This window comes from Delphinapterus leucas, chromosome 6 (genome assembly GCF_059928025.1).
Source record: "Delphinapterus leucas isolate spDelLeu-1000000601 "Yukka" chromosome 6, BTC_Dleu_Yukka2, whole genome shotgun sequence".
In the NCBI taxonomy this organism is placed as follows: Eukaryota; Metazoa; Chordata; class Mammalia; order Artiodactyla; family Monodontidae; genus Delphinapterus; species Delphinapterus leucas.
In genome coordinates, this window is record NC_143134.1 from 70,460,860 (window position 1) to 70,473,313 (window position 12,454).

Sequence of the window (12,454 nt, forward strand, 5' to 3'; positions counted from 1 at the left end):
TTCTCATATCCACCTTCCTCTTCCTCCACTCTCAAAGCCTTGTTGGAGTTGCTATGAACAGGAACACTGTTTGGTTTCAACCTTTTTTTTTTTTTGTAAATAAAGAAATCACAGTTTTTTAATTGATTTTTCTTTTTAAAAAATATTTATTCATTGGCTGCATTGGATCTTAGTTGTGGCACGCAGGGTCTTTTGTTGCGGTGTGCAGGCTCTTTGTTGTGGTGCACGGGCTTCTCTCTAGTTGTGGCATGCAGGCTCCAGTGTACACGGGCTCTCTAGTTGTGGCGCCCCGGCTTAGTTGCCCTGCGGTATGTGGGATCTTAGTTCCCCAACCAGGGATCGAACCAGCGTCCCCTGCATTGCACGACAGATTCTCAACCACTGGACTGCCAGGGAAGTCCCTGGTTTCAACCTTGATTCAGTTGATTTTATCCTTTCTTTCCTCTCATATCTGGTTTTGGGGCAAATTGAGGAGGAAAAAGAAGAGGAGGTAAGACATGGCTGTCTCCACTTCTTAAACTACAGGTAACTCTTGGGTTCTCTGTTTCATGCTGAAGAGGCTGAAGTCCCTCTGATCCCTAATGTCTTCACCAGTTTTACTGCTTTCACTTGTAGCCATTGAAACCCTTAGGCTAACTTGTAGAATACCAAAAATCATAAATGGTCAGAACTGGAAGAGGTTTTAGTTGGCTGGTTTTTTTTTTGTTTTTGGGGGGGGTTTTTTGTGGTACGCGGGCCTCTCACTGTTGTGGCCTCTCCTGCTGCGGGGCACAGGCTCCGGATGCCCAGGCTCAGCGGCCATGGCTCACGGGCCCAGCCGCTCCGCGGCATGTGGGATCCTCCCAGACCGGGGCACAAACCCGTGTCCCCTGCATCGGCAGGCAGACTCTCAACCACTGCGCCACCAGGGAAGCCCTGGTTGACTGTTTTGCATGTATAAAATTGAAGTTCTGGAAGGAGAAGGAACCTTTTCAAGGATGTGCTGTTGGTTAGCACTCAGGTCAGAACTTGACCTCACATCTCTAGTGCAGCTCTCTTTCACTCTGCCATTGCTGTAAGAATATTTATTTTTATGATTTATTCTCCACGTCACCTCTTAGGCAACCAAACATCACGAGCTTCTTATTTGGTAAAGATTTTCTTGGGCCCCATCTGTGGTCTCTCTTTGCCTTATGGGGTTCTCCCCACTGTCTCCTTGGCTGAAGCTTTCCTTTCTACTCTTTGATGTATTCAGAGCAGTTCTAGAAATAGATCTGAGATGCTCCTAGTCACCCATAACCTTCTGTATCTATTCCTATAAACATATTAATCATGGCTAACAGTTTTTGAATGCTTAATTATGAACAACACACTGTGTCAAGTAGTTTCCATTAGAACAACTTTGTGATGTGCTGTTGTTTTCTCCATTTTCCAGAGGGGAAATGGAAGTATAGAGAAATTCCGTATTTTATTTGGGGTTCCGAGTCTGTAAGCATTAGTTTCGGGATTTGAAGCCAAGTGGTTTCACTCCAGAGTCTGTGTCTTTAAATATTGTGGCTTCCCACCTTGCTTCTTCCTGCTCACCCCATCCCACCCCAAAGATACATTATCTTCCACTTTTGCAGATTCCTTTTTGCCTACAGCCCTAAACATTGGAGATTCTTAGAGTTCTATTCTTTTTCCTATTCTCCATTCCCTATATATGTGATCCTTGGGCAATCTCACCTGCATTGAAGACTCTAGGTTTATTCATAGCCCCAGGACCTGATTCTGCCCCATTTCCAGGTTCTCCCTTACAAATGCCTATGTAGTTCTATCTGGATTTCTACACAGGCACCTCATACTCAACTTGTTCAAAACTGTGTGGCATCTTAGGTGACTGGAGTGATTGCCCTTCAGGCATCTGCCTGGAGGGGGAGATATTTTGAAAGCCTCCCAGGTTCTGCTGCAGTGAAACTCTAGGTGTAGCTCTATGTCATAATGTGTACGTCTGGATGTTAGAAAATATTTTTGATAAACATTTACCTATAAACAAATAAATTAGAAAACCTTTTATTTCCCCTATGGAAAAGGATGTAGTTTTATAAAGCATAGGATGATTTTTTTTTCTTTTTTGCCTTGGATATTCAAGTAGATGTTTATATAAAAAGGAACTCTGCCGAGATGACGTTGGAAATGGCTTCCTCAACATGTTTGAGGACCCCTCCAGCCTCCACTGTCCTGTATCCATGGAGCCTCAAAGGCAGAGGTGCTCTAGAGCCTCTCACAGTGTGGATGAGACACAGCCCATGAGAGTTTCCACAAGTTCCAGTAACCCAGTGTATCAAACCATAGTGTGATACCTTGAAAGGGAAACCAAGAGCAAAATTCAGAATTAATCTGTCTTCACTCCCCTTCCCTACTTCTAGTCTCCAGCTGCTCTGCTATCTTTGGTTTAAGTGGCACTATTTTTTGCCAAGATTAAGCATCTTTTTACTTCTTTTAAGTCTGGTTTGTGCCTTGCTTGGGAGTGTTCATCTGGATTTTCCTCTCTTCCTCCCTGATCCATAAATTTTTGTTCTTAAATAGCCCTCTCACATAATACAGTATTATTTGCCTCCCAATATTGTTTATTCCATGCTTATAGGATGTTCTTTGCCATCTAATTTTAGATCCTACGTAATGCCCTTCTTTGGATAAAAGCCATAGTTAAGATGTCACTTCCTATAAATCAGTTTTGGTGAAGCTGAAGGCAGCTGTGGACAGGGGAGGAGGGCACAGGAACTCATGAAGTCTGACTCTTTCAAAGTCGACTTAATCCTCCCTCTTATCCCAGCTGTCTTTGTGCTGCTCTTTGGAGGGTGGATGGACCTCTTTAACAAGAAGGAATGAGATTTTGCATTGTTGGACTTTGTCACAACAACAAAAGCCCTGGAAAATTCCAATTAATTAGCAAGCCGTGGGCTAATGAAAGAATAAAACTGAAAGAGAAATGCTCTAAGCTTTCGAGAGGAGTGTGCATGTGAGGACAATGCTGATTTCAAATATTTGGGGCTGTTTGTATAATTTTCCCAAGGTTTGCCTTCCTGAAATTGAAAGAGATAAGATGAGAGACAAGAGCAAGGATCTGTCAGAGTCAGGACGTAATAACACTGTTAGCTTTTCAGGACACTAAATGACCGACCATCATTTGAAGAAGTCAGTTAAATGTGGACTCACACAGTCAGGGAAATTAAAACCAGAATGTAGACCCTTTGTACGTTTGGGTTTAGAGGAGAACATGGCAACTGGCCTGGCATAAAGTAAATTATGAAGTAAGGTTGAAGTTAATTATTATGAAGGACCAGGAAATCACTGTATCATTGTGTCCTTGAATGAGGGAGCGCTTGCAACCAGTGTGGCTGCTAGAAATGTATAGTGATGGAAAACACTGAAGTTATTCATTTGTAGCTTTTTATTGAATGGTAATAATGATGATGATGATGATGATGCAGTAGTAGTAATAAAACTACAGCAAAACTGCTACCACAGCTAACATATATTAAGCATTTAATGTGCACTAGGCACTATTCTAAGTATGTTTAATCTTCTCAGCAAGCTTACTAGACAGTAGATATTATGTGACTCATGTCTTTATTACCTCCATTTTATACTTAAGAATATTGAGACTAAAATATTAAGTGGCTTACCCACATATATAAGTGACAAGCCAAGATCCGAATCTGTGCAGTCTAATAATTTTAGTGTCCATATTCGAAACATCACTTCCACCTACCTGTGATATGGTTTTACTACATAGACCTACTAGATAGGCTAGATATTGCCAGGCTGGACGAGGAGGCAGAACCTCTGGGGCTCTATTTCCAGTTTGGTCACTAGTTTTTCCCAGGGACCAAGTCATTCAGTTATCATTTCTATTCTCCAGTGTGTTCATCTATAAAATGAAATTGTTGTAGTAGATGATAGCTGAGGTGTTTTCCACTTCTAAAATTCTGAGGATTAAGAAAATGATGTGTTTTAGATACAGGGTACATGAAATGGTCATTTCTGGAGTGTGTGTGTGTGTATGTGTGTGTATGTGTGTGTACGTGCTCAGACATAAAAAAATGAGATATCAGCTCTGGATTCAGGTTGATCTCTCTACTTGTGTGACTCTCCTATATGACTTGGGGCTGATTGCTTTATCTCTGTGAACTTTTCTTCTGTTGGAGATGATGATACTATGTGTCCAGAGTGCCTAGAATAATGCCCAGGCATTGTTGGTACTTCTCCTGCCTGTCCTCATGTAGATGGTCTGAGGGTTGAGTAGAAGATACCCCACTTAGGGAGCTGGGTCCAGAGAAGTTGGTTCAGCCAAAAGGGTCATTTTCCTGAATAGGTGGCTGGGTAGGTATTTTTACATGATGGATCTGTTGGTAATTGACCTCATAGTTGAGAATAATTCAGACCTGGAATCACCAACTGTTGGCAGTTTCACTGTTAGACTTTTTTTTGTGAATTATATCACTTTCCTTTCACTGTTCTTCCATGGGCAGTTATTTCATCTGCACATATTCTTCAGATAGCAGTGTTCTTCAGACTCCTTGAAAGGATGTTGCTTAGCCGTCATACTGGGTCGAATAGTGTCCCTCTCAAATTCATGCCTGCCTGGAATCTCAGAATGTGACCTCATTTAGAAATTGGGTTTTGTAGTTGTAATCAAGTTAAAAGATGATTTCATACAGGATTAGGGTGGAGCCTAATCCAAAAACTGGATCTTTATAAAAAGAGGGAAATTTGGACATGGATACCAAGATGAGAATGCCATGTGAAAACAGAAGACACAGGGAGAACACGGTGCGATGACAAAGGTAGAGACTGGAGTGGTGTGTCTACAAGGCAAGGAATGTCAAGGATTGATTATTGGCAACCACCAGAATCTAGAAAGAAGAGAGATTCTCCAATAGAGCCTTCAGAGAGAGCATGACCCCATCAACACCTTGACTTAGGACTTTTAGTCTCCAGAGCTTTGAGAGAATACATTTCTGTTATTTAAAGCCACTCAGTTTGTGGTACATTTGTTATGGCAGCCCTAGGAAACTATTACAGCAAGTAAGGTACCTGTTACTACTAATAATCAGGGCTGCTTGAGAGGGAGAAAGACACATAGACACTGACTAAGTGGGGAAAGAAAATACAATGCATCCACAAAGGCGTGATTTGGAAGCCATTTATTGTCATCCTGGCTTCTCTGCACAGTGTAAGTAAAAGCTCTTTTTACTCATATTGTCCAGGGTCAGAACAAGTGTCATGGAAATGACAAAACAAAACACTTGACAAAGATTGGATTTTTAGTAGGCTAACATTTTTTTTAATTTGACTTTCATAAAACCAATATACTATAAACTACAGTGATTACCAATGAGATACTGAAGTGTTGGCCACTCGGTGAATATTAAGAGAAGTGGTGCTACATGGTTTGTCAATTAATTTGAATATTTTTTGAAGTTACCTGCATGCTTCCAGAGGTTGAAAAATGGTTAGTATTTCAGAAACATTTACTTGGCTATAGAATAGATTGGAAAGTGCAGTGTTCCTTAGAATCAGGTTATCAGTTGTAATTTGGGAATCAATCTTGAAATTGTAATAAGAAAAATAAATCTTAGTTACCTAAAAGGCAAGGACTTTGCAGAAAACAACACGATAATAAGACAAAACTGTCAAATAGGCTGGGGCTATGTGGATTCAGTTTGTTTCCAAAAAGCTCGTGAATTCTGTCATCAGGCAGTGAGGCCCGTATCACATGTCACTTTACTTTGTTTTTAACATGTGGCTAAAGCTATGCCAGACCTGCTGCTGTGTGGGAGATGTACTTTCTGACAAAATAAGGCATTTTCCTGGCATCAGGCCCCTTCGGAATTTTTACTGGTATGCATAAATCCAGCAAGTTTGCATTTCCCACACATATCCAATGTAGTCACACTTGGCTTTCTGGATTTGTGGTGGTCTCAAAGCCCGTCAGTGCCAACCTGGTCATTTCCTCATCACTATTGGGACTTACTCTGAAGAAATGAAACCAGGTGTTCATTCATCCATTATTCAAAAATTATCTCCCATCTTCCGTGCCTGATGTGAGGAAGAAATGGAGGAGGCAAAATAATCCAATTTTGAAAGAACCGAAAACGTTTTGTAGAGTAGAAATGAAAGTATTTCTAGTAGGCTATCTCCTTTTCCTCTTTCTCCTTATCCATCCTGATAATAAAGTGCACTGGGAAAGTTCATTTATATTATTTCGTGTTCAAAGTGATGATGATGACAGTGATGACATTAATATTAATTCTTGGTTGTTCATTATCGGCTGAATTTAAGTACTATATAAATAAACAAATCTCAGGACATGAGTCTGAGCTTTTCTAAGCAACTTTTAAAATTAATTAATTAATTAACGGCTGCATTGGGTCTTCGTTGCTGCACGTGGGCTTTCTCTAGTTGCAGTGTGCAGGCTTTTCATTGTGGTGGCTTCTCTTGTTGTGGAGCATGGGCTCTAGGCGCATGGGCTCAGCAGTTGTGGCTCGCGGGCTCTAGAGCACAGGCTCAATAGTTGTGGTGCATGGGCTTAGTTGCTCCACGGCATGTGGGATCTTCCCAGACCAGGACTTCAACCCGTGTCCCCTGCATTGGCAGGCAGATTCTTAACCGCTGCACCACCAGGGAAGCCCTAAGCTATTTTTTGAAATCTTATTAGGTTGCCCTTTTAATTCCTGGTTCTCTTCTCCTGAACGTTTTGATATTTCATTCTCAGTCACAAGAGCCATCCGCGAAACAATATGGACCTCCAAGCACAAATTCATTATCTCTGATGGAAAAGTAACTAAAAGAACCTTCTCCAGCATTAAGAGTCCATGATATGTTATCTTTGCATAGATAGGATAGAACATGAACATCCATGTTGAAAGAAGGGGCTGAAAGAAGGCAGATTGTACAAAGCAACAGAAAAATCCCCAGTGTTTCACATACAATCTTGAGAAATGCCTCATTTACTTTATTCATTCAACACACATTTGTTGACCATGTGTCATACATGAGACTAAGGACTAGAGCTGCCAACTCAAGTGAGACACAGGCCGTTTTCTAGGAGCTATAGTCTAAAGTCAAAAGATTGGCAAGTCATCTCCAAATTTGTCTGATGCCGTGCTCCCCTTTGCAAAGTACATTTCATTCAGCCTGGTTTTCTTTTCCTTTCTCCAGCATGCCAAGCTGGATCCGCCTTTAGGTCTTTGTACTTGCAGCTTCCTCTGCCTAGGACTCTGCCCATGTTGTTGTATGGCTAGTTTCACCATTTGTGTCTCAGCTTATGAGCCGTCTCTTTCACAGGCCTTCCTGCCATTCAGTCCAAAGTAACACCCTCACCCCCTGCCCATGCTTCTTAAGTCCATCTACCTGTTTTCTGTGTTTCATGGCACTTATCCTTGTTTGAAATTATCTTGTTCATTTATTCATTCACTTGTTCTATTGTGTACCTCCTCGCCAGTAGAATGTACACTTTATGAAAAAGCAGATCTTACTTGTCTCGTTTACCATTTTGTTGAATGAGTGGATGAATGAATGAATGGATAACTGTAATACACTATAATACAGTCTGTAATGGAAGCATTAACAAAGTGCTATAGGAAATTAAGGAAAAGAGTGACAACTTCCATGTCTGAGCAGGTTGGGGATGGCTCCACAGAGAAGATATGTGAGCTGGACCAGGAAGGCAGGAGAGAGTGTATCAGAAGGCACTATTTCTCTTAGGTAGATGAAGCCCTTCCTTCCTCATCCTGACCCTCCTCAATTGATGATTCACTGATAGAGTTGACTTAATACCTGACGGGATAAGCCCAGTAATTGTGACCCTTGCCCTCTCTGGATGCATGTATCAGGGAAGTAAAGAACACGTTTCCTGAAAACTTCTCTTTCATGCTATGAGAAGTTGCTAAAAGCTTGTCTGTCCAATAAAGAGAACTTGGGATGTAATGGTTAAAAGGAGCTTATGAAACATAAGTAGGCATTCTTGACAAAATAAAAATAGAAGCTTAAAAGATGCATCATTTTTGGAAAGTTAAAAAAGAATTTTTTCCCCTACTGTAAGAAAATATGTGTGGATGAAGCATGTGTTTTAAACTATAGAATAACATTTGCATATTACTTCAGGGTACTGCAACCATGGCAATTCAGAGTTTTGTCGTTCCTGATAGACTGCTTGCAATATATACATCCATTAACAGGATTATCACTTGAAGAGACAATAGTATTTTTACTGAAAAGGTTTTTTGAGGATAAAATTTATTGATATTTAATGAAGCATGAAGCTTCTAAATGAACCATGAAAGCAATAGCTAAACTAATTAACTGCACACAAAGGCTCCCAGAATACATATGTGATGTGGGCTGTGTGCTTATCAATTGTGCCTGGTTACACTGACATCCTGGATAACATGCTCCTCATATGTGCTTTGTGGAGCAACAGTAAATCCTTCTGTAATGCATGCAATAAAAGAGGAAATAACTGTTTAGGTTTCCTGCAAATGCGGATGGGATATTTAAGTCAAGCGTTGCAGGGTTTATAGGTTATAATTTAGCGGAGTTAAGACTAGTAATAACAACATATTATTTCCACACACTTGATTTAAGCCTCTATCTATGCTATTTCATTGAATGATAAATTGTTCCCTGGTTCTAAAAATACACATCTTCCTCCCTCCCCTTTCCCCTCTAAAGAAAGACCAAGGATACTAAATAACATGAGGTGAACATTTCATTGTGCAACAGGGATTCTTGTGGGCTTTATTCAACTGCATGTGAAAACATGCCCTGTTGGAGGGCTCTAATTTTAAAAAGAGAGCAAACCACTCTGGCTTTGGCGGTCATTGCAAGTTACACCAGTTTGGGAGGCAAATGACTTACCCTAACGGAGCTGTTCACATTGACCTTTATCAGTGACCATCTTCCTTTTTAATCCAGTGGCTACCTACTCAGCCATAGACACCTACTCTCTGCCTCATTATCACAGAGTTTAGCTCTCAATGAGTACCTTATAATTTCCTCATGCACCTTTCTGAAAATGATATTCGTATACTAATAAAGGAGTCTGACAAATCATTAAGACCCATAATAATCGTGCATACTAATGCTATAGAGGCAGGCACTCTAAAGGACATTGGAGCATTGAACTTGAGTGTGCATCAGAATCCCCCAGAAGGCCTGTGAAAATGCCAGTAGCTAGGCCCTACTGATTCAGTAGGTATGGGGTGGGGCCTAGAACTTGCATTTCTAGCAAGTCCTCAGGTGATGCTGATGCTGTTGGTTCAGGCATGACACTTTGAGAACCATTGCAGTACTACATGCAGACTAGGGTGGAAAAGGCCATTTCAGGGACACCCTTCAGGGAAGTCACAACCAGGGAAGGATATGGTTTGTCTCAAATAGCACCTAGACTCCCATCTAATATTCTTTTCTTTCTTAAAATGTACTGCCATTTTTTTCTCTAAGACATCCTGGGCCCTCTTCACCAGACAAGGCTTCGAAATTTATTCAAACTTAGGTGTAAGTGACCCTTGGCAGTTTAAAAGGCTGTCCTTAACAAGGATATGTACATTTTAATGGGGGTGAAATGAAAAGAATGAAGCTCTGAAGAAGATACTTCATATATCTGCTCTGCAAAGAAAACAAATGGGCTGAATATTGAAAGGGTAAAAATAAAGTTTATAATGCGGTCATACTGAACAATTACATGAGAATCTGTGTCATGGCCGGGTCATGAGCCTGGGAAAATGACTCGGTTGCAGATCAAATGGGCCGTGTAATGGGTCAGTGGTTCCAGGTGTAATTGTCCCTGATGTCACTGGCTGCACAATCACGTTTATTCTCCCGCTTTTTACTGGCTTTTCAGTCTTTCAGCAGTAATTTAGTAACATGTGACCTTTTCAGTTTTTCACCCATTAGTACTAGTATTTTTTCTTTAAATAGTTTTTTTTTCCTGAGTATAAAAATAATGCATGTTTACTGTAGAAAACAATTTTAAATACTGAAAAAAAGATAAAAATAAAAGAATAATGTAAAATCACCTACCAGTACCAGTATTCCCCAAACACAGAGGTATCCAGTGTTAATATTTAGGAGATAAATATGTGTGAATATCCTGTGATATATGATAGTAGTAATAAATATCTTAATAAAGTTTTGTGTTTTCTTGTCTTTTCTTTCACTACCTTGTGTTATGAACTTTCCACCATGTATTTCAGTATTCTTTGAAAGTACAGCAGACATTATTTTCAGTGTGTGAGAAGTATACTATATTTATTTAATTAAGTTTGGTTTCTTTTTTGTTAAAACTATATTATCACAAATATATTTTTAAATGATGGTAGATTATTGGGTCAAATGAACATTTTTTTTAAATACCCTTAACTGTATTACCAAGTTGCTTCCCAGATGGGTTATGTCACATTTTATACTTTCTACTTGATCTACTAGCAGAAAATTGAGAGTGTCTATTTTATGTTTTGTCTACTGGATTTTTTTTTTTGTGAACTGTGGAACATAGGAATGTTTGTCTTTATTATTGATTTGTAAGGCCTCTTTACATATTAAGCCCATAACCCTTTGTTATGTAGAATGCTGGTATTTTCCTAGTCTTTTGATTGCTTTTCAATTTTGTTTATGGTACTTTCTGAGCTAAAATATTTTTGCAGTTCTATCTATTTATCTTTGCCTTCTGCATCCTAAAATTTAAAAAGAATCTCAGATATTTTCTTTTAGTTGTTTTTTTAATTTTTGATAAATATTTATTAATAATATTTAGCTCTTAATTTCCCTGGAATTTATTTTGGTATGTTATGGCTGATTGTATTTTCGAATGATGACTGAAACCATCTCTCCCATTCCATGTGCTTTTCTGTAGTGTGACTTTGCTGGTTCCTTCTTTATTTTTCCACTCCTTTGAATTTGAGGGAGTCCTGAGATTTCTTTGGCCAGCAATATATGGCAGAAGTAGTGCTGTGCCTGTGGTAGGCGTGGCCCTTAACTGGCCTGAAAGTCAGCCGCTATGCTGTGAGAAACCCAAGCCATATGCAGAGGCCATGTTTAGATGTTCCCATTGACAGCCAGGATATGAGGGAACCACCTTAGAAGTCTACGCAGTTTACCCTTCAGGTAACTGCAGCTCTAGTTGACATCTGAGTGCCGTGCATGAGAGACCCTAAGTGAGAAGTGCCTTCCTGACCAGTCAACTCCCAGAACCACAACAGATAATAATAAGTCGTTGTTTTAAAGACTCTAAGTTTTGGGGTGGTTTGTAGCAATAGATAATTGGAACATATCTAATGTGAATAGGATTTAGCTTTGATTTTTCCCCAAACAGTAAACAGTTGCCCCACTACCATTTAATGAAGGATCTCCTTTCTCCTACTCATTTGTAATGCCACCATATGCTAGTTGTTATTATATATCTGAGTTATCTGAGGTCATGATCTTTTGCTTCTGTTCTGTTTCTTTGTTCAGTTTAACTACTCTTCTATATTTCACAATTTTTACCTTCATAGCTCAATAATATATTTATTTTCTTTTTCAAAGTCTTCTTGACTATTAGTATAGTTTATTCTTCCATATGAACTTTAGAATCCATTGTCAAGGTACTGAGTGAATGAGGAAGGGCCTGTTAGGACTTTGCAGTAAATCAGTGGTTCCCCACCTGAGCGTTGTTGTCCCTTGGGGATATTTGGCAATGTCTGGGCAGCATTTAGTTTTGGTTATCAACAACTTGGGGGAGTGCTACTGGCATCTAGTGGGTAGAGGCTAGAGATGCTGCTCAACATCCTACAATGCACAGGGTCCCCCCTCCGACCACCACCAAATAAAAGCCCAAAGAATTATTTGGCACAAACTGTCATTAATGCAGAGGCTGAGAAACCCTACATTAGGTCTATGAAAAAGTTTGGAAGAGTCAACACACTTACTATATTTAGTTTTCTCACCTGAAAATATGTATATATTTTTTCATGTCTTCAGAACAAAAAGTAGTTTTTTTCATATTACATGCTATTCCTAGGTATTTTTAATTAAACTTTTTTCCATTAAATTTTGAAACTCATAATTGATAGTATATGAGAAATTTATTGTTTTTGCCATATTTATGTTGTGTGTTGTCACTTTAATGAATTTTCTTTTCCTGTATAGTGATTTTTAGGGGATTCTGTTGAATTTTATGGGTAGGTAGAATTCCTAAATTTAATTTGGTAAAAAGGAGAGAGAGTAAACTCAGTGTTCACTCAGAAAATGTTTGAGCTGGAAGGGATTTGAGAGATTACTTAATCCCTGGCCTTCATTTAAGTGATGATAAATCTGAGGCCTAGAGAAGTTAATTTACCTGCCTTGCATCACATAGTAGAAGCCTAGAGCAGAAAGAAGCACACACACACACATATATACACACAAAAGCCTTTGAATGAGGGCATTGAAATTTCTCATAATTTACATA

General features: G+C 39.4%; 1 protein-coding gene across 3 annotated transcripts in view; it reads left to right on the top strand.

Moving 5' to 3' along the window:
- The window catches only part of GLIS3 (GLIS family zinc finger 3), a 499,285-nt gene that overhangs the window by 128,367 nt on the left and 358,464 nt on the right, over positions 1 to 12,454 (top strand). The gene's annotated exons all lie outside the window — the stretch shown is intronic.